Source organism: Rhea americana, unplaced genomic scaffold (assembly GCF_003343005.1).
Source record: "Rhea americana isolate MKP2758 unplaced genomic scaffold, rheAme1 scaffold_35, whole genome shotgun sequence".
Lineage (NCBI taxonomy): Eukaryota > Metazoa > Chordata > Aves > Rheiformes > Rheidae > Rhea > Rhea americana.
This window is the reverse complement of record NW_028186479.1, coordinates 4,229,602-4,253,604: the sequence shown is the minus strand read 5'-3', so window position 1 is coordinate 4,253,604 and position 24,003 is coordinate 4,229,602.

Here is a 24,003-nt window from a genome sequence, read left to right as displayed (position 1 = left end):
GTGGTGGCTCATGGTCCCACAAAATAATACTGGGCTAATGAGGGAGTCCAAGAAGGGCTTTCTCACTTGATTGAACTTGGGGAGTGTTAATTCCCTTCTCATCATCCTTAAGCAACTTGGCCCAGAAGTACAGCTCACCTTAAAATACTCACCGTACCTGAAGTTATAATATCACGAATGCTTTTACACCAGAATGCCCAAATTTTATGGTGTCATGYGCAAGTATAAAAATTGGACAATTCGTACAAGGGCAAGAGGCCAGACTGTACTGTGTACAAGAAAAGCACTCAAGCACACTTCTAAGTGAGGATGAAGTTGCCAAGAGGTAAGCACATCCTAACTCATGTTCTAGATAGGAAGGAATGTAAACTACCCAGGGCTTAGTACTCTTTCAAAATTACCACTTTTGTTTGTTTGTTTGTTTGTTTGTTTTTAAGGACAACTTTGTTTCCTGCATCTATTGGGAAATGAGAAAAAGTTACCACAAATAATAAATATTTCTGGCTATCTAATTCTGACATAGTTTATACCGAGTAAAAAAAAGCTGAAGTGCTACCATGAAATGTGGCTGACGGATTTCTTATGCCTAGTGTTGCTGTCACTAGAAATGCTGAAGAGAAAACGTACAATAAACTGAAAGAATGATCTGCATCAGTATTAATGGTGCCACTAGGCTAAATAATTAGGATTGTATCATGCGGAAGTTTTTTTTCTTTTTTTTTTGTCAGTGGTGGATTAGAGAAGACTGAACTTCTTAATACTTATGCAAAGCTAATTCACTAAAATGCAGAACTTAGTTTCTCTGCCTATCCTTTTTTCACTAACACAACGTTCTCTTGCAGTGGGTGACTGAAAACTCCATTGTCATTCCTGGCAGTTACACTGGCAATGGGAATGAATGGATTGAAAATGTAAATAGAGCCTAAAGCGGACAGCCAGCTAGACAGGAATGGCACAGAGCATTTCCAGTGGATCTTTGCTTCCCAGATTTAACAGAAAATCTTGGAAAGCAGAAGATAATTTACCACAGCCTTGAAGCCACTCTGTCTTGCCTTGGAGGGCTTGGAAATGCAAATGTTGATCTTTGCTCTCTGCCCTTCCCATGACTTCATGCCCAGGACCTGACTCAGTAAGCACGGGGCCCAGTTTTCACTCAGAACTGGGCCCTATATTAAGCCTGACCAGTACAAGTCTACAAGTTGTTTCGCAAATTTGTGGTCACAGAGATTAACAAAACCCAGATGACAAAGCTTTGCAAATTAAACTTTTTCTCAGCAACTAGTGAAGCTACTGCTTTTTAAATGAAAGGTAAAAGAGTATATACTTGCACGTACAAGAATAGACATTATGTCTACAAAATGTGCATTTGCATAAAAGCCAGCTACTTTTCTGAGAACTCTTATAACAGGAAACTATTAAAATAAAACACGAAGTAAATGAATAATTTAGAGACCTCAGCTGTATGAATCCACTTCATAAAATATGTGTATGTGTGAAGAGAGAGCTAACTGACCATAAGATAAAGAAAAAAGATATGAGCTCACTGTGCTAGGAAAACTATTTTTAGTCAAGTTCAAAAGAAATGGCTTCTATTTGATGCCTCATATCACGCTCTATTAAATTATAAGAGAGAAAACAGATTCTAATTTAAGAAGAGATGGCGTAGCAAGATGTAACATGTCAGAAATGTAACTGTATATTGTACACTGATGCTCTGCTTGTCTTCAGTTTGTTGGAGGTTGCCCAACTAGGGAAGCTGATCATAACTAGGAGAATCTTAACTCTCAAGGGTCCAATCCTGCAGCTCTTATATGTAGAAGTAATACTTTTTCCCTTGCATAATGAACAAGACAATTCACGGTAGTTAAGAATTTATAGGATCAAGTCATGAGGCCTTAACTTTTTTTAATTGCAAGTTCAAATCCTCCCAAATCTAGTTACTCGGGATACAGATGAGCACTGTCTCTGAGAATTAGTCCATAAAGATCAAACCCTCAAATAATATAGACTGATATAGTCTTTAAAACAGTCTTTAAAATTCGTATGCTGAGAGTCTCCCCTCTGTGAAGGGCCTCAATGGCAGAGGAAGAACTGCTATAGCTCAAGTATCTTGCAACTTCACTTACACTGCAAATCTAGCTCTGAGTACCAAGAACACCCACCGCCACTTCACCATGTTCTGTCAGAATTTGGTTCATCTAACCTCCTTATGGTCTTCAAGGAACATAACTTGTTCCTAAAACATTCCCTGATTCTCTTGCGAGACAACAGCCTCTTCCAGCCTGTCTCACCTGGTTCTTCTGTGCCTTGATTGCCAATATTTGACATTCAGGCAGCTGAGCAGAGGCAAAGATATGTATAAATAAGAAATGAAAGCTCATCTGGAGTTCAGCAAATCAGTTTAAATGCTATCCCAGACATAAGGCTTTCTGAGGGATATTGAACTACAGGAATTTGAGGCTGCATTCAGTTTGACATCCCTGCTATTCAGAGGTGAGAAAGTTTTGATTGCTGGGATTTAGAATCGCCAAGTTTTGGCTCCTTACACTGTCAGTGGAGAAAAGTAGTGCCTGAGAAGCAGAGGCCGAAATACCCAAATGAGGGGCTACAGTAGTCCAGCTGGTTGAAGTCTGTGGTGATCATGCATAAAGTATTAACAAGATCTAGTAATGTAGGGTGGCATTCATTTCACCAAAATCTAATCTTCTAGATACTAAGCATCTAGGCTAACCTTGATAAAGAGCCTATCTCGATAGTCAGTGGAGATCAGCAGCTGTGGGGGGCAGTTATCACATCCTAAGGAGTGTAAGCTTGGTGGGCTGAATGAGTCTTGGGAAATACCTATCACCAATCATGGACTGTAAGCAGAGCCTGACCAGCTGTATAGGTGGAGGATGCCAGCCTTTTCCTTCCTAATCCTAGGATTGGTGCTCTCTCACAAGACTGTATTCTTGACTGTGCTTTGTAGTTCAGCCTGTACCACATGAATGGATGCCCAAATAAACAAAAGAGTACATTGACAAGGAGACTTCCTTCTCTGGAGCCTTTAAAAAACATCTGAACTACAAGAGCTGCAGGTTCTCCAATAGGACTTCTGCTCAAACTTCCAAGTATGTATGAGGTCCCCAAAGGTCTCTGGAGTGAGGAAAAAGAGCTGATCAGCCTGCTCTACCTTGAATTCTCCTGTAGGCAGGAAATTGGTTTCTTGAAAACCATTTGCCTTCCATCCTCTCCCTGATGTTATTACTGGTGCAGCAGTTACAGGCAGACTGCTGAAGGCTCAGGCTACAACTTGACAGTAGAGGCTCTTCATCCGTATTTTCTCAGTGGTTAAATAATGGCTTGCATATACAAGCTCAGCTGCTTTAGCTGTTCCAGCATGAACATGAACCAGTATGGCCAACCTGTAGAGGACATAGGCTGCACTAACAACACTGATAAAAATACCTGAACAGGCTTTTAAAATTATCCCTGTGCTCTTTTCACTGCCCAATCATAGAATTAATTCATTAGTGGTGTCCCACCTATAGCAACAAGTGAGTTCTAATTAGGGAATAGATGCCTGGCAAGATCATACAGCAGAGGTCTGAGAGGGCTGCAGGAACATGCTGGAAGACTAACAGGTCCTTTAATATTTGTGCTCTTGTGGCTACATCCATAGTGAGGAGGACCTGACAGAGGTTCTGAAGATGTCCAGGAACTCAATAACTGTCCACGTGGTTCAGAAATCAAGACATCTCACATCTAGAGTTGCATAATGGAATTGTGAAGCTATAACTCATAATGTTTTGCTACTGAATTTGAATGCTCAGTTCAGGAAAAATCACCCAGAAAAAAAGTTGGTTCCAAGTACTGCTATCTACTGAAAAGAAGAATGAATGACTATTCTAAACAGGTAAAAAATCCAAAGACAGGAAAAAAAGAAAAAAAGAAAAAAGGAAAAAAAAACCTAAGCATTTCACTTGCTACATATCTTAGAAGGCTTGTCTGAGGYTAGCTGATGAATTCACTGAGATGTTCAGTGAAGTGCTTACTTCAAACCCTGTCTTCTCCTCTAGGCTCTTCCTCTTAACCCTTGATATGCCACAGTGTCATATTTATTTGGTGTGTATACAAGGTRAAAAGGCATTTGATGGTAGATGAAAGTAGAGAGAAAAATTCAGAGATGCCAGGTGCAATCTCAGAAAAGAAATAACAGAGTGACTCACTTTGAGAGCAGTGAACTTTCTGAGCCTCTACAAGACTCAATCTATCCACTTACCTGTAGATCTGATGTAGCTGGTCAGTGCTACGATGCTTTGACCACAGATGGATTTTGACTTGCGGTGGAACAAGACAATGAGTTGGAGGGAAAAATACATCAGATGGTGTCATCTCCTCCTGCATTCAGGAGGAATGCTGCTGCCAAAGGAAAATATGGGAGAGACTTGCCAAAATTCACAGGAGCCCCCTGGTTCCCTAGAAATGTCTTTGTGCTTAGAACTGGTGCTTTTCTGCAAATCATCTCTTGTACATGACCTGGTCATTTTGTCACAAGCAGCTACATACATTATGTATGCTCTAGAATACAATTTTTAGTYCCCTCAAACGATACTTCCTGAGGAAGGCTTTGCCTTTTCTTTAAAATTGCTCATAGGCTTCGTACTTGTGTGCAAAGTGCCCTGTGGCTGACTGCATTGCTGCATTAGATATAGTCAGGGAAGACGTAGGGAAATAATGGGACACCAGCTTGGGCAGTATATGCATATATTCGTGATTACTTGTTCCTGCTTCCTCTGGAAACATGAAGGGAGCTGATATGCAGAGGAGACAAAGCGTAGTACCCATGCAGGAGTGCTGGCTGCCCAAGCACCTCGGGTCCTGCCTGTCCCGGTGTGTATGCTGGTGAGAGCCGGCAGGCTCAGAGGCTGTTTTCAAGGCAGCAGTCTATTCATGTCTGTTTACCATTTGTTAATACTGCCCAGCACTGATGACTTGTTTTGGTTCCTGGAGTGCTGTTGGCTGCACATTGTAGCATTTCTCCACATGTCAGTCCTAAAAGTGACAGCAGTGATGTTGATACAGTTAGTTTGTCAGGCCGTTTATAACCCCCTAACTTGTAAGCCAAATTTGGCCCTTAGACAGTGCRTTGCGGGGGGAAACAAACAGCTTGGGAAGCACCTAAGTGCGGTTTATACAAATAGACTTAATAAAAAGCATCTTTCTCTGAGTCCTCAGCTGGATGTGCTGGCTTCACAGACTTTAATAGAGTTATTCCAGCCTACACTAACCGAGAATACAGCCCACTAGATTAGGCATTGCCATGTTAAAATGCCTGTGAGTGGTACAGTTTTTCTTGTTTGTTGGTTCTGCCATCCTGCACAGTCTTCTTGTATCTTTCTCCATTCACTGTCCTCTGAAAATGTCTTGTGTGTGTTATCTGTAGACATTTCATTTCCCCTTGCCAAATACTAGCTTTATGACTGAATACTTCTTTTTATTCCTTTTGAAATATCTTTACAACGTTACTTTTTTCTTCCATGTGTCACCCTCAGATTTCTACCATGTAATGCTTTAATGTGTTTCCAGGTAAAATACAGGTTGAAAGAATTCAGATCTAGTTTTGCAAATACTTATGCAGCTTCACAGCTTTAATGAGTCTCAGGGACTATACATAATAAAGAAAAACTAAATAATACACTCTTCTGTGAGAGTGACAGGTAGGTTGACTGCACCTCTGAATTCACCTGCTGAAGAAAGAACTTTGCCTCCATTGTAAGACAGACACATGTCATCCTATAATGAAATGTCAGGATCATATTGTAGATATGAAAAGTCATGGATGTCACATGTCCTAGAACGGGATGCTTATTGAATAGTAACTAAAATACTATAATTGAGTTGTAATATTGTAGTTGAAAACTCTTGCAACYGATGCAAAACACAGTTTCCCAGAGTTGCTTCCAGTTCCCTCCATTCCACGGAGGCCTATGCTGCTCTCATGAGGGATGAAATTAGGAATTCTACAAAAAAAATCTCATGGTTTTTGTTCATTTGACTAGATAGCTATGGAAGTCCCTGAAGAAATGGACTCAAAACTCCAAGAAGTCTCCTGGGCTTGCTCTCCACCCTCACTTCTCACTGATTTCAGGAATACTTGTGATTATTCACCCCTTTCGAGAGTCAGTCCAAGCTTCGGACTTTCAGACTGATAAAACACTAGATTACAGTCCACCTCCCTTAGAATGAATAATAACTTGCTCCATGTGTGGTCCCCCTGACATCACCAGTYCTGTACAGACTACCTATCCCACTAAAGCTGACAGGACTTGTAAGAAGACTTCACTAGTCAGCCTTCACGGCTTTGTATTCATGGGTCCCATGATCCTGTGCACAATTCTGGAGAGGAAGTTAGAGCAGAAGGAAAGAATAGACTAGGACCTGATTCTGAAGTCTTCAAGCATTGAGTTTAGAGAGCTTTACTTTGATCAGAGATTAAAAAATTGCCTAGAAAAAACATGTCAGCTAATGATTTCGAGACTGAGAGAAAGATGATTTAAGACAGTCCCCTAAAGACTGTTCTCTTTTGCCAAAGATCATTTATTGTTCCAGGAACAGACAGTATTTCCTGCCATCATGAAGGACTTGGGAACAAGGTAATTATCCCCTCGAATGTAGACAGGTTTTGCTGGTGTGGCTATACCATGTTCCACCTTAGGTATAGCACTCTTCTGAAAGAGGTCATTTGCTTCCAATTTCAATCACTAGCGCTTGCTATTCCCTATCTGATCTTGTCTGCTTTTTGACTGATTTCTGACCCCTTGGAAGAGGGATGAAACACCACARCTCCATCTCTAGGCACAGAGTGTCCCACTACAGAGTAGTGAATCAATAGACAACTCTTAATTGGCTCCCACATCACTTAGAACTACAGGAACAGATTCACTTTTTCTTATAGATACAGCTGAGGAGAGAGAAAATATAATAATAAAATGTGCTACATATGAAAAAGTGCTGAACTCTTTTTCCTTTGGGTAGTATTTTAAGAAATACATTGCTGTTATTTGTAACTATAAACTGATGGTTAGCAAGCAGCAAAAGTAGGAAGCAGATGTGTCATGGTAAAGTTTTTCAGGGATGCTCTGAGCAGTGAAGTTAAGGCACACTCTTTAGAATCTAAGCTTAGCATTAAAAAACAAAAAATGCTCTTATCTCTCATGATTGTTCAGGAAATCTTCTAGATATGACCAAATGTGTAGTATTTCCTTTCCTGAGTTTGCAAACAGCCTGAAATGATACTGATGAGACAGGTAAACTCTGTGCAAACTGCTCATTTCCATTGGGAGTTTGACTCAAAACCCTATTGACACCATTATAAATGTCAACATTTGATACATAATACATGAAAGCATTTTAGCAGATGGAATGGAAATGAAGCCAACATGCAGCTGAGGCTGGGTTTAGAATTGCTGGAAGGAGGAGAATGAAGAAAGGAGAGATGCCAAGAAGGAAGTGGAGCAGAAACAGAGAAAGGAAGATGGGAAAGGAAGAGAAATCACTCCTACTGAGTTCTGCAGAACTGAGTACTAAGGAGTGAAAGAATAATAAACAAAGCTTTAGCTCCCACAGCAAAAGATGAGATTCTGCTTTTGCTCATTGTGTAAAGCTTCCTTTGAGACCGGCAGGGGTTGTGCTGTGGACAGAAGGCAATATGCTCACCCACACTCATATCATAGCCCATTGTCCATCTTCTGGCATAGGGTCTGTTCTCCACAGAAAGAAAAGGATATGCCCTGTGTGAGAGACAGCACAACCAAAACAACCTATTGACACCTACTGTGGATTAACAAGAACAGTCCTCTGCATAAAATTTATTGCGATATTGGAGCCACAAAATTTCGCTAAACTACTGAARGGGTCTTGTCATAACTAGAAGCAGTGATCATCACAGATTAAACAGACATTGAATGCTACCATTCATCACTGAGACTGTAAAGACATGAATGCCTTTTTAAAAGGCTCATGGTTATGCAGCAGAAACACATGTAGTAGGGATAAGCAGTCCGTAAAATAATCGTTCCAATGTAAAAATGATGATGATACTTCTAGGGCTTAATAAAAAGATGTCGGAGTACAAGGATGAGAATAAATGTGCAAGTGAAAGGTAAATTTAAGATTTTGTGCTCCAGGGACCAGGTTATCAAGAATTATTATGCCTCTCCATATATCAGACAGGCATARCATGTGATTTTCAGAAATTCTTTGACATTTTCTGAAGAGGTACTTCTATGTATTTTCTCTTTTCTTCCTCTTCTTATGTTATTTGTGGGCTGAATACTCACACTTCTTTTCTTAGAAATAGTGTTGATTTGTCCCTAAGTTTTCCTATGTAAAAGATTAGTGTATTTACTTATGGTATAYACCATACCTGTTTTTTTCCTTTCCCAAATTGTAAAAGAAAATCAAAATCCAATACTCAAAGTAGATTCCTCTGGAAAACACGGGACTTTTTCTGTTTCAGAACCTTGTCAGCTTCATTTTTTATAAACAGAGCAGATCAGTTTGTCTGCTATCAGTTTCAGAATTGCTTATCTAGCCTTCAGCGAGTGGTATGCAAAAGGCATAAGTCTGACAAACTTGATTTATGTTAAGAAATTATTTTTCTGTTGTCATAGAAACCAGTGCAAGATGATCCAGGCATGAGTAAAAAGTAGCAAAGGTAAGCAAGCATCCTGGTGCTTTTGTGAGTGAAATTCCCCTCATTGTTTATGTTGCACCAATAATTTCTTTACACCCTGGGGTGAAAAGGGCAAAAAGATCGTGTCTTGAAAGATTGCTGAGGGCAACAGTTTGCCTAGAGAGAAACTTCAGTGTCTTATGGCAGCCACAATTCTCAGTCCAATAGAGGGTGTGCAGCCAGCACAATGTCTCCTGCAAGACTAAAACATAGGGAGCAAAGTAAACGTTTCTTTCAGATAGGAAGCCAAAAGGGACGAGAAAACCAAAGTCTGTTATTGATACCTCCACGACACAGTAGGGAAAGAGGAGATAATTTGCTCCTATTATGCTGAGGTCTGCTACCATCAGCAGGAATGGATCTTATCCACATTTTCATTTTTGCATAGCTCTTGTCATTTTGTTTTATACTAAAACATTTCTGCTTCAATAAGAGGAAACATCCACCTGGACCATATTAAATGTAAAGAAATAAAATAATCAACGAACTCTGATCATCATACCATGTTCAAGTAGAATTGTCCTCACTCACCCCCAGCACTGCCTGCTCAAGAGCTCCATGCCACAGTGTAGGTTACATCCTACCAAATAGAAATCATGGTTCATTGCCATTTTTAGCAATGAGAGCACAGAAATGTACACTGTGCACTACAACATTTATACTCTACTCAATAGCTACCATCAGTCATTGACATTTTCGGGACATTTATACCAAAAGAGGTACAATGACAATGAACATTGCTAGCACTTGCCACTACCGTTGTCAGACTGATTTGGCATTCTTTCCCAAGGGAAATCTGTGCATCTGCTACCGTTGGTTTAGTTTATGACAGGCTTTCAGCTAAAGGGTTATTGCTGTGGATCCATGGCCATACAGAAAGAAAAAGGAGAGAGTGTTGCTACAAAAGTCAGAAAGCCTGAAACTTTTTGTGCAGGCGTGGAGTTCCACTGAGTAATGACTGGAAAAGCAAGAGGATTCCAGTACAAATGCTCCTCTGGTGTGATTAGTAGTGGAAACATTTCAAAAAGACAAGGACATGGGTACATTACAGCTTCTTTTTGCCCTAAATGCTGATTAGTTGCAGTATGTCAATAATTAGAAGATAGTTTATTGAACAAATATTGTCTCTTTTTTTCTGCTAGTACACTGTCCAGACAGTTTTATTTTTCCCCTACTATTTATCATTTGAAAATATTTGCCAAGCAATCTCTTCAAGTCCTTTCCGATCTGAAGCTTGCTCATTTTCATTTTGCAAGTGTTAGAAGTAAAGGTAGGTCTGGTGTTTCTTCTGATTCCTGATAAGATGAAAGAAATTTTTAGTACTGGGTGTGCCATAGACTGTGGAAAGCAAACTCTAAACTGATACTTCTTTAGTATTCTGTGTACAGTGCATTCTTGTAGGCATTTCATGCAGTATTTTTGTTGCTAATATAGGGAAAAAAAGTAGAGCACAAGGAGCAAGAAGACAGCTAAAGAAAACTTGCTTAATGATTTAAGTGGAATTAAGTGGAAATTTTTAACAGTACTCACAGGAGTCTGGTTATAAGATTCTGAACAGAAAGTCAGGTTATTCTGACTTTCTAAAGATATATAGTGGTGCACAGAGATGGAAAATTGCAAATGCACTGAATTATCATTGTGATTATTGTTGCTAAATTATAAGAAAGTGCATATATTTCACTTGCTGTCTATGTGCTTTAACATGTACCTGTCTTTTTTTATGTTCACTGCCTGTCCACAGCTTGTCTTTTACATACATCTCCCTATGTCTCATTATCACATCTCATCACCATACTCTTTATAGTGCAAACAAGGTGTGTATTTGGTTATGAAAATGCTGGAGGGAGTGAATGCATTTTTGCATGGGAGATGCTGTATTACCATGTCAGTCATTACTCCTCCTCTTTCTCAAAAGTCTTTGTAAATTAATCCTGGATGAGCCCCAGCTGGAATGATTCTGACACTGGGAAGGCTCAGATTTAGATACTGAATTCTCAGCCCAGGTCCACTGGCAAGTGATTCACATACTRTTATCAAACTTCACTGCAGGACTTGAAGCTTTCCTCCTATCATTCTGAAAATCTGGTCTAGAGCTATATAGCACGTCTTATGGGTTGCTGGGAGAAGATTGTCTTTCTCAGATGGATTCTTTTATTTTGGGCCTACGTATAATCCCTTTTTTTTTTTTCCAGAAGAAGGACTGCCATCTATTAGCCAGTCTAGCTACTGGACAAGGATTAAAGGAGGAAGACTGCAGGGGCGTGGTTCAGCATTATAGTACCTACCAGTGCTGGCTAGGCTCGGTGTTTCTACATGTTAGCCAGCTCCTGCTGCAGTTTGTCCTCTCTACATGTGAACAGTGAAGAACTGAGCCTTGTTGCTATTGTATCTTGCTGCTGCTGAGATGCTCCTCTATATTTCTTGTGAGGTCAGCTGCAAGACTTAACATACCTTCAGTAGGAAATACCACTAAAACCTGAGACCTGAAGACTGCAAGTCTCTTGGAAGAGGCTGTTCTTTCCTTAGAGGAAGCAGGGCATGCACAGGCAGTACGGTGGGAAAGGCCTAGGCAGCTTCCCCACAAGAAAGGAGTAAGAACGGATGAAGACAGAAGAACTGCACAAGCAGGACAGTAGTATAACTGCCCAGAAACAGTAAGTTAAAATCCATTCAACAGGAGTAYTGATGGCTGCTGAGCAATAGTGGGTTTTGTGATCTGAGCTGTAGGCATCATATTTTCAGCTGCATAACCTACACGCCTATAAAAGCACTGGTCCTGGAAAACAAGTRCTCACATCACCCACATCCTCAGATATCTAACATTACCTTGACTGCTGCCTCCTCGGCAATTACAGATCCGACATATTCATCAGCTGTTGGTAGAGATTCTGTTATGGATGACAGAGGGAGAGGTGAAACAGGAGAGTTGTAGGATGAGACTAGGTTTATGAGAGAGAAGGAAGGAAAGAGTCTCAGAGACTGGCAGGTCTGTGGGAGAGATAGGGTGTTGCATTCGCTTGGGTCTGAATATAACCTGCACTGCTGCCAGGTCAAGTGGTTCCATTTGTTTGTTTCCCCTTTTTAACAAATAACCAGTGAGTTAAAGACAGGAAAATATAATAGTGTTCCCTCGTTTATATTCTATAGCTGCACCCTTCTCCAAGCTGTTTGGCATCTAGCCCATTTCCAGCAGTCACTTTCAGATGCAGATTTCTCCCTGAATAGGTATGGTGGGTGTCTTTGTCCTAATCTTCCCCTATGTTCATKAGCAGCTCTGCTGTTGGGCTCTTGCTCGGATATCACAGTGAACTGGGCTGGGTAAGGAGCAGAATAGAATGGGCCCCTTGAATACTCCTTCATTATCATACAAATGATAATGCCTGCTAGCTATGCAGCTCCAGGCAGAGCGCTGTATCTTTAAAAAGCATGTGTAAATACCACACAAAACAATGATTACACAGTGCTTACGCACCAGTTAAAATTCACACTGGACAGGCTGGATAACACATATCCTGGTAAGCTAAAATGCATTCATTTAGTATCCGCAAATGGTTTATAGATTTTTCCTGAGATAGGGGCATTGCCTGGGGCATGGTAGACATATTTGCACAGTAACAAATCAGTAAGCCCTTTGAGTGTGACAAGAAGATAGATGACAACAGGGAACTCGAGATGATCCCCATTTGTCTGTGTATGTATGACTCAACGGCCTGTCTACCTTGAGGATTAACTCATGATCTCGGCTGGGTGCTATGCTCAAGTCTCTGATTTGTCCAGGCATATGGACCAGCTCATCTGAGAGAATAGTTCTGCTTTGCACTAGGACTAGTTTGGATTGAAACCTTAAATCCTTGTCTTGCTTGCAGTCACACTGCTAATCTCAGGGGAACCATATTGCAGGCYAACCATTGAATTTCTGGCGTTTCCAGTTTTCTTATGGACCCCATGCTTCATTGGAAAAGAAGCACAGAGCTGCTTGGACTACTGCAATGCTGAAAGCTGCAGGATATGCCCACAACAGCTCTAAGACCACRTAGAAATGTCATCCAAAGTGCTCCTACCTCTGTTCATTCTTACCCTTCTCTCACGGGGAAGAGGATGGGGGACATAAGTGAACGACTGCAGTATGACCGCGCAAGCTCTAGCTGGGTCTGTTGCTCGCTTGCATTAAACCTCCAGTGAATATAGATCCTGAGGTGCTAAACCGCAACAGGGGCCGTCTTTGCCCTAGCAAAATTTGGTTAGTCGATTCCAACTTGCTCTTTGCCACCACGKAAAAGCTTTCCAGAAGCATTATATAGTATCTACCTACACAAAAAAACATACAACATGTAGGATTCACAGCCATATCATTACACCTTCCAAAATATACATTGTAGCCTTCTAAATACCTTTACAGGTAGGCAACACACACTCTAGTAACAAGTACTCTGGATGGGCTTCAAAATTATCGCCTCCTTTGGAAAAGAGAAATTAATTACCCGTTCTAGATCCTCTCAGACTTGTGGAAAAAAATCTCCACTTGTTTCTTTGAAAATCAGCATAAGGCAGTACTGTCTGTAGAAATCTGCTTTCTGTCCTTTCAGGTACTTACTTTTCAGACACACTCATTTTCTGCTATATAAAACACACTGAACCTCCCTATAATAACATAACTATAATAGTTATGTTTTCAGACCTTTATTAAGCAGTAGAACCTAGAAGTTGGCATGTATCCTAGGGCTGAACAAGGGGCTGGGGAAAAGATCTGCAAGAACCAAAATTTGGGATATAATTCAGGATTTCTTGCAAATGTTGACCAGTTGACCTGCCCATTGGATGCATGCCATGCTGCAGCCTCATTAAGAGATTCCAGGTTAATCATATGCCTCTTAGAAAGGAAGCTTAGTGAGTTTTTTCTACAAAGACTATTGAGCTGGTAAATATAATGGTAGGATTTTTAGTGTGTGGATCACAAAAGGAGGTGAAGAGGTATATCAGGCTGGTTTAAACACAACTTTATTACCAATCTGGTTAAATCTGTTTTTAAATCGATGCAGTTCTGCTAACTCCATGAGCAAAYCGAACATAGAAAAGGCCTTAAGAACTGAAATAATAAAACTCTGAGGAACGGCAGTTTATAATGAAAACAAAAGCACTCATAATTAAACTTCTACCAGTGGTCTATGAGTTGGCAGTCAACTAAGTCAACAAACAGCAGAAGAGAGAGAGWGTCCAAATTCTTTATTGTCTGTCTCTGGAACTGATCAGCCTGAACAATGTTTCACCCTAGTGGTTTAAAATGGGGTGAAAGGCTCTGTTCGGGCTATAGGCAAAGCCGTCTCCATCTGGCGTACTCCTTCTTTTCTTTCTCATGAGTCTCCTCCAACTGATTATTAAGGAGCTGTTTTATATAAAACCCTCCAGTTTGCTGCTGGACTCCCAGCTCATTCCTGTCTCATTACTTCAGTTTTGATGCCTGCAAGGCATTTTAATACGAATTAATTTCCTACCTGAGAAAGCCCTAATATGCACTGCACAGTGATGTTAACAAAAACAGTAAATGCTGCAATAGCTGACTTCTGGGAGTTTTGTGATTAATTGTGGTGGCAGCATTAACAATCAAGCATATTTATTTTATGTCAGCTGCCAATTGACCAAATACTTACCTATTATATTCCAATATAGGTCATATAAGTTCGCAAGCAAATTCAGAAGTGGCTGCTTTAGCCATTATAACATCCACATAATTAAGTATTCTTGTGACTCATTTTTAAGATTTACCCTACTGTAAGTGAACTTGCACAGTATTTTTGTAAAAATGTTTATAGCATGTTCTGTGTTTTATGGCTCTGCTTAGCATCATTGAGAATTTTTTTTCTAATTGGCATTTGCATAACTTGGATAACATGACTTCTGTGAGCAGTGTTGTATTTCCAAAGCACATCTTTCCTTAGGCATCTAAGGATATAAATAAAATAAAATAAAATGTATTGGCCTTCTGAGCTTATTAAGACCCTTTTTACTCATTGCTTGAGCTTCTTGCAATTTGTAACATGTTTTGTCCTGACAAAACTATAAAGAGGTAGATAATACAAAGAGAGGAACTGAATCAACAAAAGACAAAGTGACTTATAAATAGCTCAAATAATCAAGCCAGACAGATGAAAAACAGCGACAGGTTTCATTGTGACCTGTGCTGCTTCCCTCCAAGCACTGCATCCTCTTTCCAGTTTCTTTCATGGGGAAAGAGTTCTTCATTTGAATAATTTTAGATTTAACATGTTTTTAATAGCTTTCAGCATCCTTACTCAGCTTTTTCTTTTCCCATTGCAAAAGGATTTTGATAAAGATGGAATTGGGTAAGATCTCTCCTTCATTCTCCATTGTAAATAGGAACCTGAAGTCAAATATATGTTGAGTTGGTTCAAGTGCTATCAATAGAGGCACATCAATTCAGGTGAATTTATTTCAGCTTATGAAAACTGCACAATACCTTCTGTTTGACAGAACAAACTACCAGATGATCAAATATGATTTTATTCAAAGTGTAATGGTTCTAAAAGGGTTCTGGAAGAATAATTTTCAAATGAAAGAAAGACGAATTCCTCAAAATATAAGGAGGAAGCTGCAAAAAGAGATATGACTTGGAATTTGTGCATTATTTTCTTCCTTCAGCACTGTCTAAAACACTGTACTCCGTAACTATCACTATGCGTTAAAATTGTTTCTTTGTCTCTGAAGAGAGACAGCTTGAATTAGAGGCTATTCATAGCCAAATTCTGAAGTATCAGTGTATTATCTCAAGTGTGGCGACGGATTAAAGCGSGGCCACTCACAACCGTCTGCTCCACCCTTTCTCTGAGCCTCAGGAGAGGGGGTTGAAGCGACACGCAGCAGCTCCTGAAGTGCCATTGTCTGCAGTTGACATCCTTGCTGCTTTACTTTAACATGTCAAGCTGTCCATGTCCCTCTGGCAGCTCTAGGCAAGGATGCCAGCCTCTAGGATAAGGGCAACACGAGCAGGCAAGGGCAGTAGTTGTGTCGGCCAGCCCTGTTTAATCTGCTACYGCATGAGTCTGTACACCGCCAAAATTCTGTCATTTTTGTCTCACGGGTAATAATAGTTTGTAAAAACAGCCTACCCATAGCACTGACTCCTTTACAGAAGTTATTCCTTCACCCCAACTTAGGGATCTGTAAAAGCCCGGAGTCATGGAGTAAACAAAAGGCCACACGCACGCTCTCCAGCCTAGGTTATGATCCCACAGCTCTTACTGACAAGTAGCCCTTGCTCACGCTGTTTATATGAATAGGTCTGTCCTCTTTACTGAATCTCACTTCTAAACACAAGGCAAAGGATACAGCCATTGATTCAATAATAACCACAAAATGCTAATTTATTACCATTCAACCTAAATCGCTGTTCCCCCAAATATATTCGAAATTTCATAAAATAGATTGTAGTCTGCACAAAGCAACTCGGTGCTTACAGCTGTGATTATATCCATTATTGTCTAGCCCTGTACTGAAAAAACATTGCTTTTAAGATACTCTGCAACATTTCTAAAAGCTTAGGAACTAGTGTTAGCAGAATATATATATGTTGAATATGCATTTACTGCAAGGAATATGATCTGCAGACTAGTCAGCTTTAACATGTTAGTAGCACCTTCTTGAATAATTTGTTACTGTCAGACGGCATGCCCTTTGGGTCTTCTTAAAAGTTGGAAAGGAAGGGATGAATAAGAACATGATATGATGACATCTACGCTTAAGCGATTTAATTCAATGATACAAAGATCTGGAGAAATTTTTCCAGGTTTTTAAATTTCATAAAGGAATTTTCCTAAATTAACCACTGATATTTTTATTCTGTTCTATTCGTTTTGTTTCGTTTCGTTTCGTTTCGTTGCGTTTCTATTTGATTAGGTCCTATCCTACCCTACCCTACCTTACCCTACCCTACCCTACGCTATTCTACTCTACGTTATTCTGTTCAACTTTATTATATTCGTTATTTTTGTTTTTTACTATTCTATTATTTTTATTTCAAGAACATAAAAAATCCTAAATGCTACATCTTCTAGACATGTGATAGAGTTTTGTATGCTTTCGCTCCTAATGACAGTTGTGGGTCAAGTTTTGCACCTTGGTCCATCAGTGTAAATTCAGTGTAATTCTACTGATATTAACGGATTTGAAACTGATATCAGGATCTAACCTTAGGTTTTAATGATTGATTTGCATAGTCTCAACTGTGAGACAATTTGTGTTTAGAATACTGTAAGCCCCCATTAAATCAGAAAAAGGRTGTTTCCAACTGAGCATGCCAATCATTATAGCTTATCTAGTGAGAGATGCCACATGCTTTCTCTTGCTCTATCCTTATTTTTTGACAGCAGCTTATGCTATTCATGGTTTAATTGGGCCTGCCAATCCTCCCTGTCTGTCCCAATCTGTCCAGTCCAGACCCAAGAGTCTGAAATGTTTTTAAAATCTGCATATGGTTGTTGATTATGAGGTGGAAAAAAATACAGTTTAGATGTGATGATATGCTTATCCCTGTGTGCTCATTACTCAGAAAAATGCAGAATTGCAAACATTAAAGGAAAAAAATTACATCCTTATACTAGGGCTTTCAGACTATAAGGGCAGGAAGGGTACGACTGACATGGTGAAAGCCACACTTCCTTTGGAGGCTTTCTCTAATGGCTAAATCCTGCCATTTGCTGCTTGCTGCACAGTTAAAGAAGCAGAGGTAAGAGCTCTTTTGAGGTAGCACCAAACAGTCAGAGATACAGCTGGCCAATGTGCTATAGTACACAGTATAGGGCTTCTGGAGGAAGAGGATGTCTGTCTGCCAGACTAGGCATCACATGGTAGATTAGCACCTACTTTGCCTCCGTGTAGAGAAATCAGAAGTATCCTGTGCTGGATCCCACCACTTGCAAACTGCAAGATTGTCTATAGGAAGGATACATCTGCCAACCTCTGCTTAACCTTACTGTTGTGACTTGCCAAGCAGCATGTTAGCATTTGGACTACAGTTTCTCAGTGAGGCTGGCAGAGCTCTGACACTCCCCTGGGACCTCATCCAAGGCTCATGGGATTCTATGGAAAAAAATTTCATTGATCTTGGTGGCTTTGGAGCTGTCCTGCTCTCCCCCTTTGATGATTTATAGAACACTGACATGCATATATCACTTCTGAAGCACACCAAGCACATGGTTTTAATCTTACAATTTTCCTGGTGACAGGAAAGGAAGTGTGCTGGTAGTCAAGATAGTGAAAAATACTCATTATTCTGTACCTTATTATTATTTTTTACTTTATTACTTTTATTTTTACAAGATAGAAATTACAATGAAAAATCACAAATATTTTGTTTTKCAGTCTTTGCCTGCCCTTAAAGGCAAATAAAATACTAAAAACATTTTTTTTTAGTTTGATGAGCTTGTTTTGTATCAAAATGAGAGGTAAGAGACTATTGAACCTAAAACCCTCACTAAACAAATGATCCATTTCTCTGGAAAAAGCTTACAGAGAGAGAAAATATTTTTGATTTACCGGGGAATTGTCTCCTTGGATTGGAAGGTAACATATTATTCCCGTGAAATCTCRGTTTATGAAATTAAGATTACTGTGYYGTTAGCATTAGAAGTYTGTCAGTTAGGCTGCCTCTGGTCAGCGGCCCCCATGGAGCAGCAGCTAACAAACAAAATAATTAATAACTGTTCCATCTTGATTTTTTGTGTCCCTCTGCACAGGCAGCCAGGGATCGTTACACTCCGTGTCCAACTGCTAAACCCAGTACCCTGTGCCATTCTTCAAAGGGTGCCACCACAGCACCCAAGGCCATGAGGCCACAACGCCTTGCCGCTGGAGAGATCCACAAACTGTCGATCCCCTTTATAAAGCAGGAGAGATGCTCTGAGCCATCAGTTACCATATTTTTAGATTTTCATTCCTGTCAGCCACCTTTTTTGTTCTTTGTTTTCTCACTAGCTAGTGTACTTTTTTCATCGCTAGATGTCAGTGTGAATTCATGATACCAAAGTACTCTTTTTTTTTCCTTTCACAAGAGAAAGAGTTGCCATCCAGAATAAAATCGTCTATCCAGCTTCATGATGTGCTTTCTACCAAACTGATCTTTTGTTTACCGTTCAACCTCCAAATGGAATGAAACTGTATTATATCCCTGATTTGGATTAATAAAGCTGTAGAAAGGGCCTATTCACTTTGAGTATCATATCACATTTGCATTAAAGAGAAGCTATCGTATCTCTGGAGGAAAAGCTTTGTTTACAAGATTGATGGAGGAAAAACAAGAGGTTCTGAATCATCTTGATAAGTTGTGACTCTGCTAAGGTAGTGTTGTATAGGTATTCTGAAAGGCTTGTTAATCATGTAACTCACCTCGATGAGACTCTACTGGTGATACAGGGTCCATGCAGTTTCACTGTCTAGAAAGACATTTCTTTGTCTTGCTACAACTCACTGTTGCAAGCAATGTTCTAACTTGAACCTGATTTATTATTTGCCTGGCATTTTTTGAAAACTGAACTGAAACCAGCTTGGGACTGAGCAACCAACCAGGAAGTGTGTGCTGAGTGAAGTGGTAAAATGACTTCTTTGTTTTCTATCAGTCTCAGAAAACATTTTGTTTCTTTAAGAAATGTAAACCTCCTAGTCTAAATTGTGAGTGGTCCCTGTGCTACTACGGGAGAGCTGAAAAAAGATGCATGAAACATCCCCAACTTCATTTATTTTATAAGCAACAATCTACAGGAGACCACTGCTCCTGCTCCTGGGGAAGTAAATATTGGGGAAGGACAAAGCAGGGAGAGGAGAAAGAGGATTTACAGTGCAGTTTTCTCATCTCTTACTTTCATGGTTTCTGTCCACTGTCCAGTGGATCAGAATGCAGCAGACGGGGCCTTTTACACCATCTTCATGCTTGGTGCAAAATGCACAGAAGCCTAGATAGAAAACATACTTTTGGGAGAGAATATGAATCTGAGCTCTCTGACATTCCTCCTGACTCAGTTTAGCTCCAGCCATGATCTAGGCCTTCAAGAAAATTGTTACATGCTTTTGAATTCTTCACTATGCACTAGTTAATAAGTACAGCCCTGATACATACATCTTGCTTTTGTTTCACTTCAAGGTTGTGGGTACTCCCTTGACTTCTGTTGCAAGAAGTCACTGTAACATAYGTGTGACTGCCCAAGCAGCTGTGATTAAAAGCCATATGAGTAGTTACCTACTACATTTTCATTTCTAATTATTAGGCTTATCAATTGTAGGTAGGAGGCTATAGAATATTAAAAGAATAATGCCTAAAATACTGATTGAAAATATTAACAAATACTTCGGAAAAATTAGCGTAAAGTCTTTTTTTTTTTCCTCTTGGATTCAGTGAAGTTGAGTTAAGGTAATGTTTGGCAGATAATGAAGAACCTCAGAGAACACAAATTGTACTTGGCAATGTCACATGGTTCTACCAGCTGCAGTCATTCCTACATATTTCACTTTGTTATTGTTTCTGTAACACTGTTTTCCATTTACTCACCTCTTTCTATAGATATCTAGCATTCAAACAATTAGTGCTGCTAATGAAAGATATATCTTGTGAAAGAACTTGTCTGCAATCAGTTTCTGAAGGCTGATTTACCTGAGTAATATTCACTGCCTCAAGACTTTAAGTGCTTTCTTTATTAACTGTTGTGAATTTAACAGGCGCTCTGTTAAAGCCARCTACCTCTCAAGGTGTGTAAGGGATTCATGGTCTAGCAGTCCGAACTGCTAGACRAAACAGTGTGATTAAGGAATAGACTTTGAAAGGTTATCATTATCTCCTGCAGAAGTAAAGGGAGTTGAGCTGATCAACAGTCCTCCCACTCCCAAATTCACATTCAGTKGGCATTGCTGAGTGCTGATACCTGAGAACTGAAAACAAGAGAGAGTAAACATACTTCTCATCCGTTAGTTTGCGCTCTTTCTAGAAATCACAAAAATAGAAAAATCAGCTGGATGGGAGCTTTACAGGTCAGATAATCTATCCCTACACACACAGATTTGTGTATGAGACCTTGCTCAAGGAAACTTGTATTATGTAACTTCATTGATGAATTGATTCAAAAGTCTTTAGACTAGATAGAGCCAGAACTACTACTTGTCTTCTGTTATTCCTTGAGTGTATAATAGTGGTTGGCACAGTAGTTTCTGAAGAAAAATAGCACAGGGAGATGGACTATAGATGCATGAAAGGTCAGGAAAGAAAGTTACACAAGGGGAGGCTACATGCAAAGATAGGAACAGAAAAAAACATCAAACAAGTAAATCAAATGTAGTTTATTACAGAACCAGTAACAACACTGTAGTAATTATCTACTAGAAGAGCAAATTCAGATGAGTGGCATTTGTGTCTKGTTGCCTACTAAGGCACTCAGTGGCTACAATGAAACAACTCTGAAGGTAAAATAGCTTAGGAAAATGTATTCACCATAATAACTTTAATTACAGTTGTTAAAGTATATTTCTTACAGCACTACTTAATAGCCCTTGGTAATGCACAGCAAAAACAGACATTTCGTCAAACAAGTTATTTCAAAGTATTTCTTCTCATACAAAGCAGCTAATCAGTAAGTCAACTTAAAATAACAGTTTATTTTTAAGACTATGTTATCTTTTCTGAGAACACCGGTTTTCTGTATGCGTAAGTCTAGTATCTAAAATACTGCATATTGTTTACAGAATGATAGAAACTGCAGAAAAGCAAAAACTTCAGACAAAAGATATACTGTTTTTAATAGAATTTTTACAAAACAAGGATAGACTTTCTTAAACTAAAACCATCAGTAACCACACATTTCCAGAATAAATTTAAGACCTAAACCTGAGACGATTTTCAGATGTGCTTGATGTTTTTATTCCATGAGGAGTGATCAGAGCGTACTGTAGGACTGTTTTCACTGCATCAGTATAAGCATATGAATATCTTTATAGGATTAAAGCCAAAGTGCGCAAAGAGATATTCAGTGCAAATGTAAATTTCAGATACTGGGTAGGATCTTTTACATTTCCTGAAATATCAGTTACCAGCTGGAGATGCACTGATACCAAAAGTTGTCTAAAAAAGACGGTACTATAGGTTTATATATTGTTCATAGTCATATCCCCAGTGATAATATGGGCTTTTTCCTTTAGCTTACAGATAAAACGTATGTTAAAACAGTTTGGCTAGCTTGATAGTTTAATCTAGTTACAAATATGTAAGGTGTGTATTTTAAACATCTTATTTTAGAGGGATAAAACTGTTCTGTGTTGCTTTCCTCTATGAGCACCCAACACTTCGAAAGTCCCTGATTTCAGTATCTGGGCAGAGGTGTTTTGCAGTGCTATTTATTTTAAACATCTGAAATATATAAAAATGCAAAAAAATCACTGTAGTAATGCTACATTTTTCCCAAATGCCACCCGCACCTCTAATTTGGCATCTGATCAGAAAATCTAGTTGCTCAAACCCTACTAAGGGCTCTCATTAGCTATTATAAAATTAACCTGTTTGTTATGTGTTTGCTGTTGTTTTCTGAATCTTTCTCCTTTAGAAAATTGAACAGAATGTAAACCTCTGTCTGGCTTTGTTAGTTCAAGGTCAGATACTTTTACCAAAAATGAAACTTTGCTTGAAACTCTGATTTAGTTTGCCATATAAGTCATGAAAGAAGAGGAAGAGACAGAGGGTGAGTTCTCTGCATAAGTCACTGATTGGCAAAATTTACCCCCCGTATTCTGTTTATCTGCACACATTTAACAAGAAGTGCAATATTATTCACTTATAGCTAATTTTGTATCCTTTAGGGCAGAGGTGCCACCAACAATATTAAAAAAAAAAAAAAAAAAAAAAAAAAAAAAAAAAAAAAAAAAAAAAAAAAATATTAAAAAAAAAAAAAAAAAAAAAAGGGTCAAGAAGCAAGTTTCCTATTTTTCACTCATTGATAGACAAAGTACTGTAGCCAGAACTGGAGGTATGCAGATTATAACAAAGAACAGCAAGTATATTCTGCCTGTCTAAACCAGCTTCTTTGGCTGTCCTGGACAAGGAACAAGAGGGTTAGTTCCTATTTGGTGCTTAATTAATTATGAATAAGATTCCCTAGATATGTTTCTGCAAGAGTAGAAACAGCACTCATCCATGCAGGCCTAGAGAAGTTAATTTTTTTTAATGTAACTATATACTTTCCACTGAGCTCTAGAGATCAGGGGAAATGTGGTCAGCAAMAAGATGTTCTACTTTCTCTCTGCACTGTTTGCTCTTGTCACTGGTTATTTTCTATGCTAGGTATGAAATTGAAATTTTTATGCAAACTATTTCTGGAGTGTCATAATGAGCAAGTAGAAGATAGAGTGCCAGGTACTTGCCTCTACAAGTCCTATTGCTGGCAGACAGAAAAAATGTTGGTTTGAAAACCTTACTATACTATTTGCTAAACTGAGCAAATTTCTATACACTGAAAAATTTCTATTTAACTATTTATGAGAGGGCTTGGAAGTGAGGGAGGGAACAAAGTTGGCTCAGAAGCATGTCAAATTGCTTTTCTGAAGATGCAGGTGTTCTTTGAGATATATGCCCTGGTTAGATTCACATATCTTGATAGCAAGAGACATGCAAATATTATAATTGGATGCTCTACATGCAAAACAAAAGAAAGCACAACTTCTTGGGAATATCCACTCCCTCTGAGGAGGGAACAGGAACGAAGGTTGCCGTGACATACTTCTTTTCTGTGACTTACTTTCTGTGAAATACGATCCATTCTATGCTGTTGAAGTTAATCTGATTGTAACACTGACTAACTGTCCACATATCTTAAGGGTTTTTTCATAGATTTTGTCTTTTAATTCTAAATTGAATAAAATATTATTCACAGCCAAATATAATCTATATTAATGACTGCTCAACTCTTAAATCTACTGTGGAGAAATTACAGAAAGTACTGTGGTACTGTGTAGCAATGTATTATTTTCAAAATACTTTTACTGTTTATTCTAGCAGCTGACCAGCTCCACAATACTTGGTAGCAGAAATTTTAAAAACTCCATAAAACTCTTAGGATGCTGTCCTCTAAACCTGCTCTCATAGGGAGAGAATAGAAACATGTAGCAATCATTCCATGAAGAGCAGAAGTTATGAGTCATGTCTGCAATATCCTTTGCCTATGTGAATTCTTGGAATCTATTAAAAAATGAATTCCTACTGAAGCTTTCCCTTCTGTGTGAACATTAATAGGATCTCCATCTTC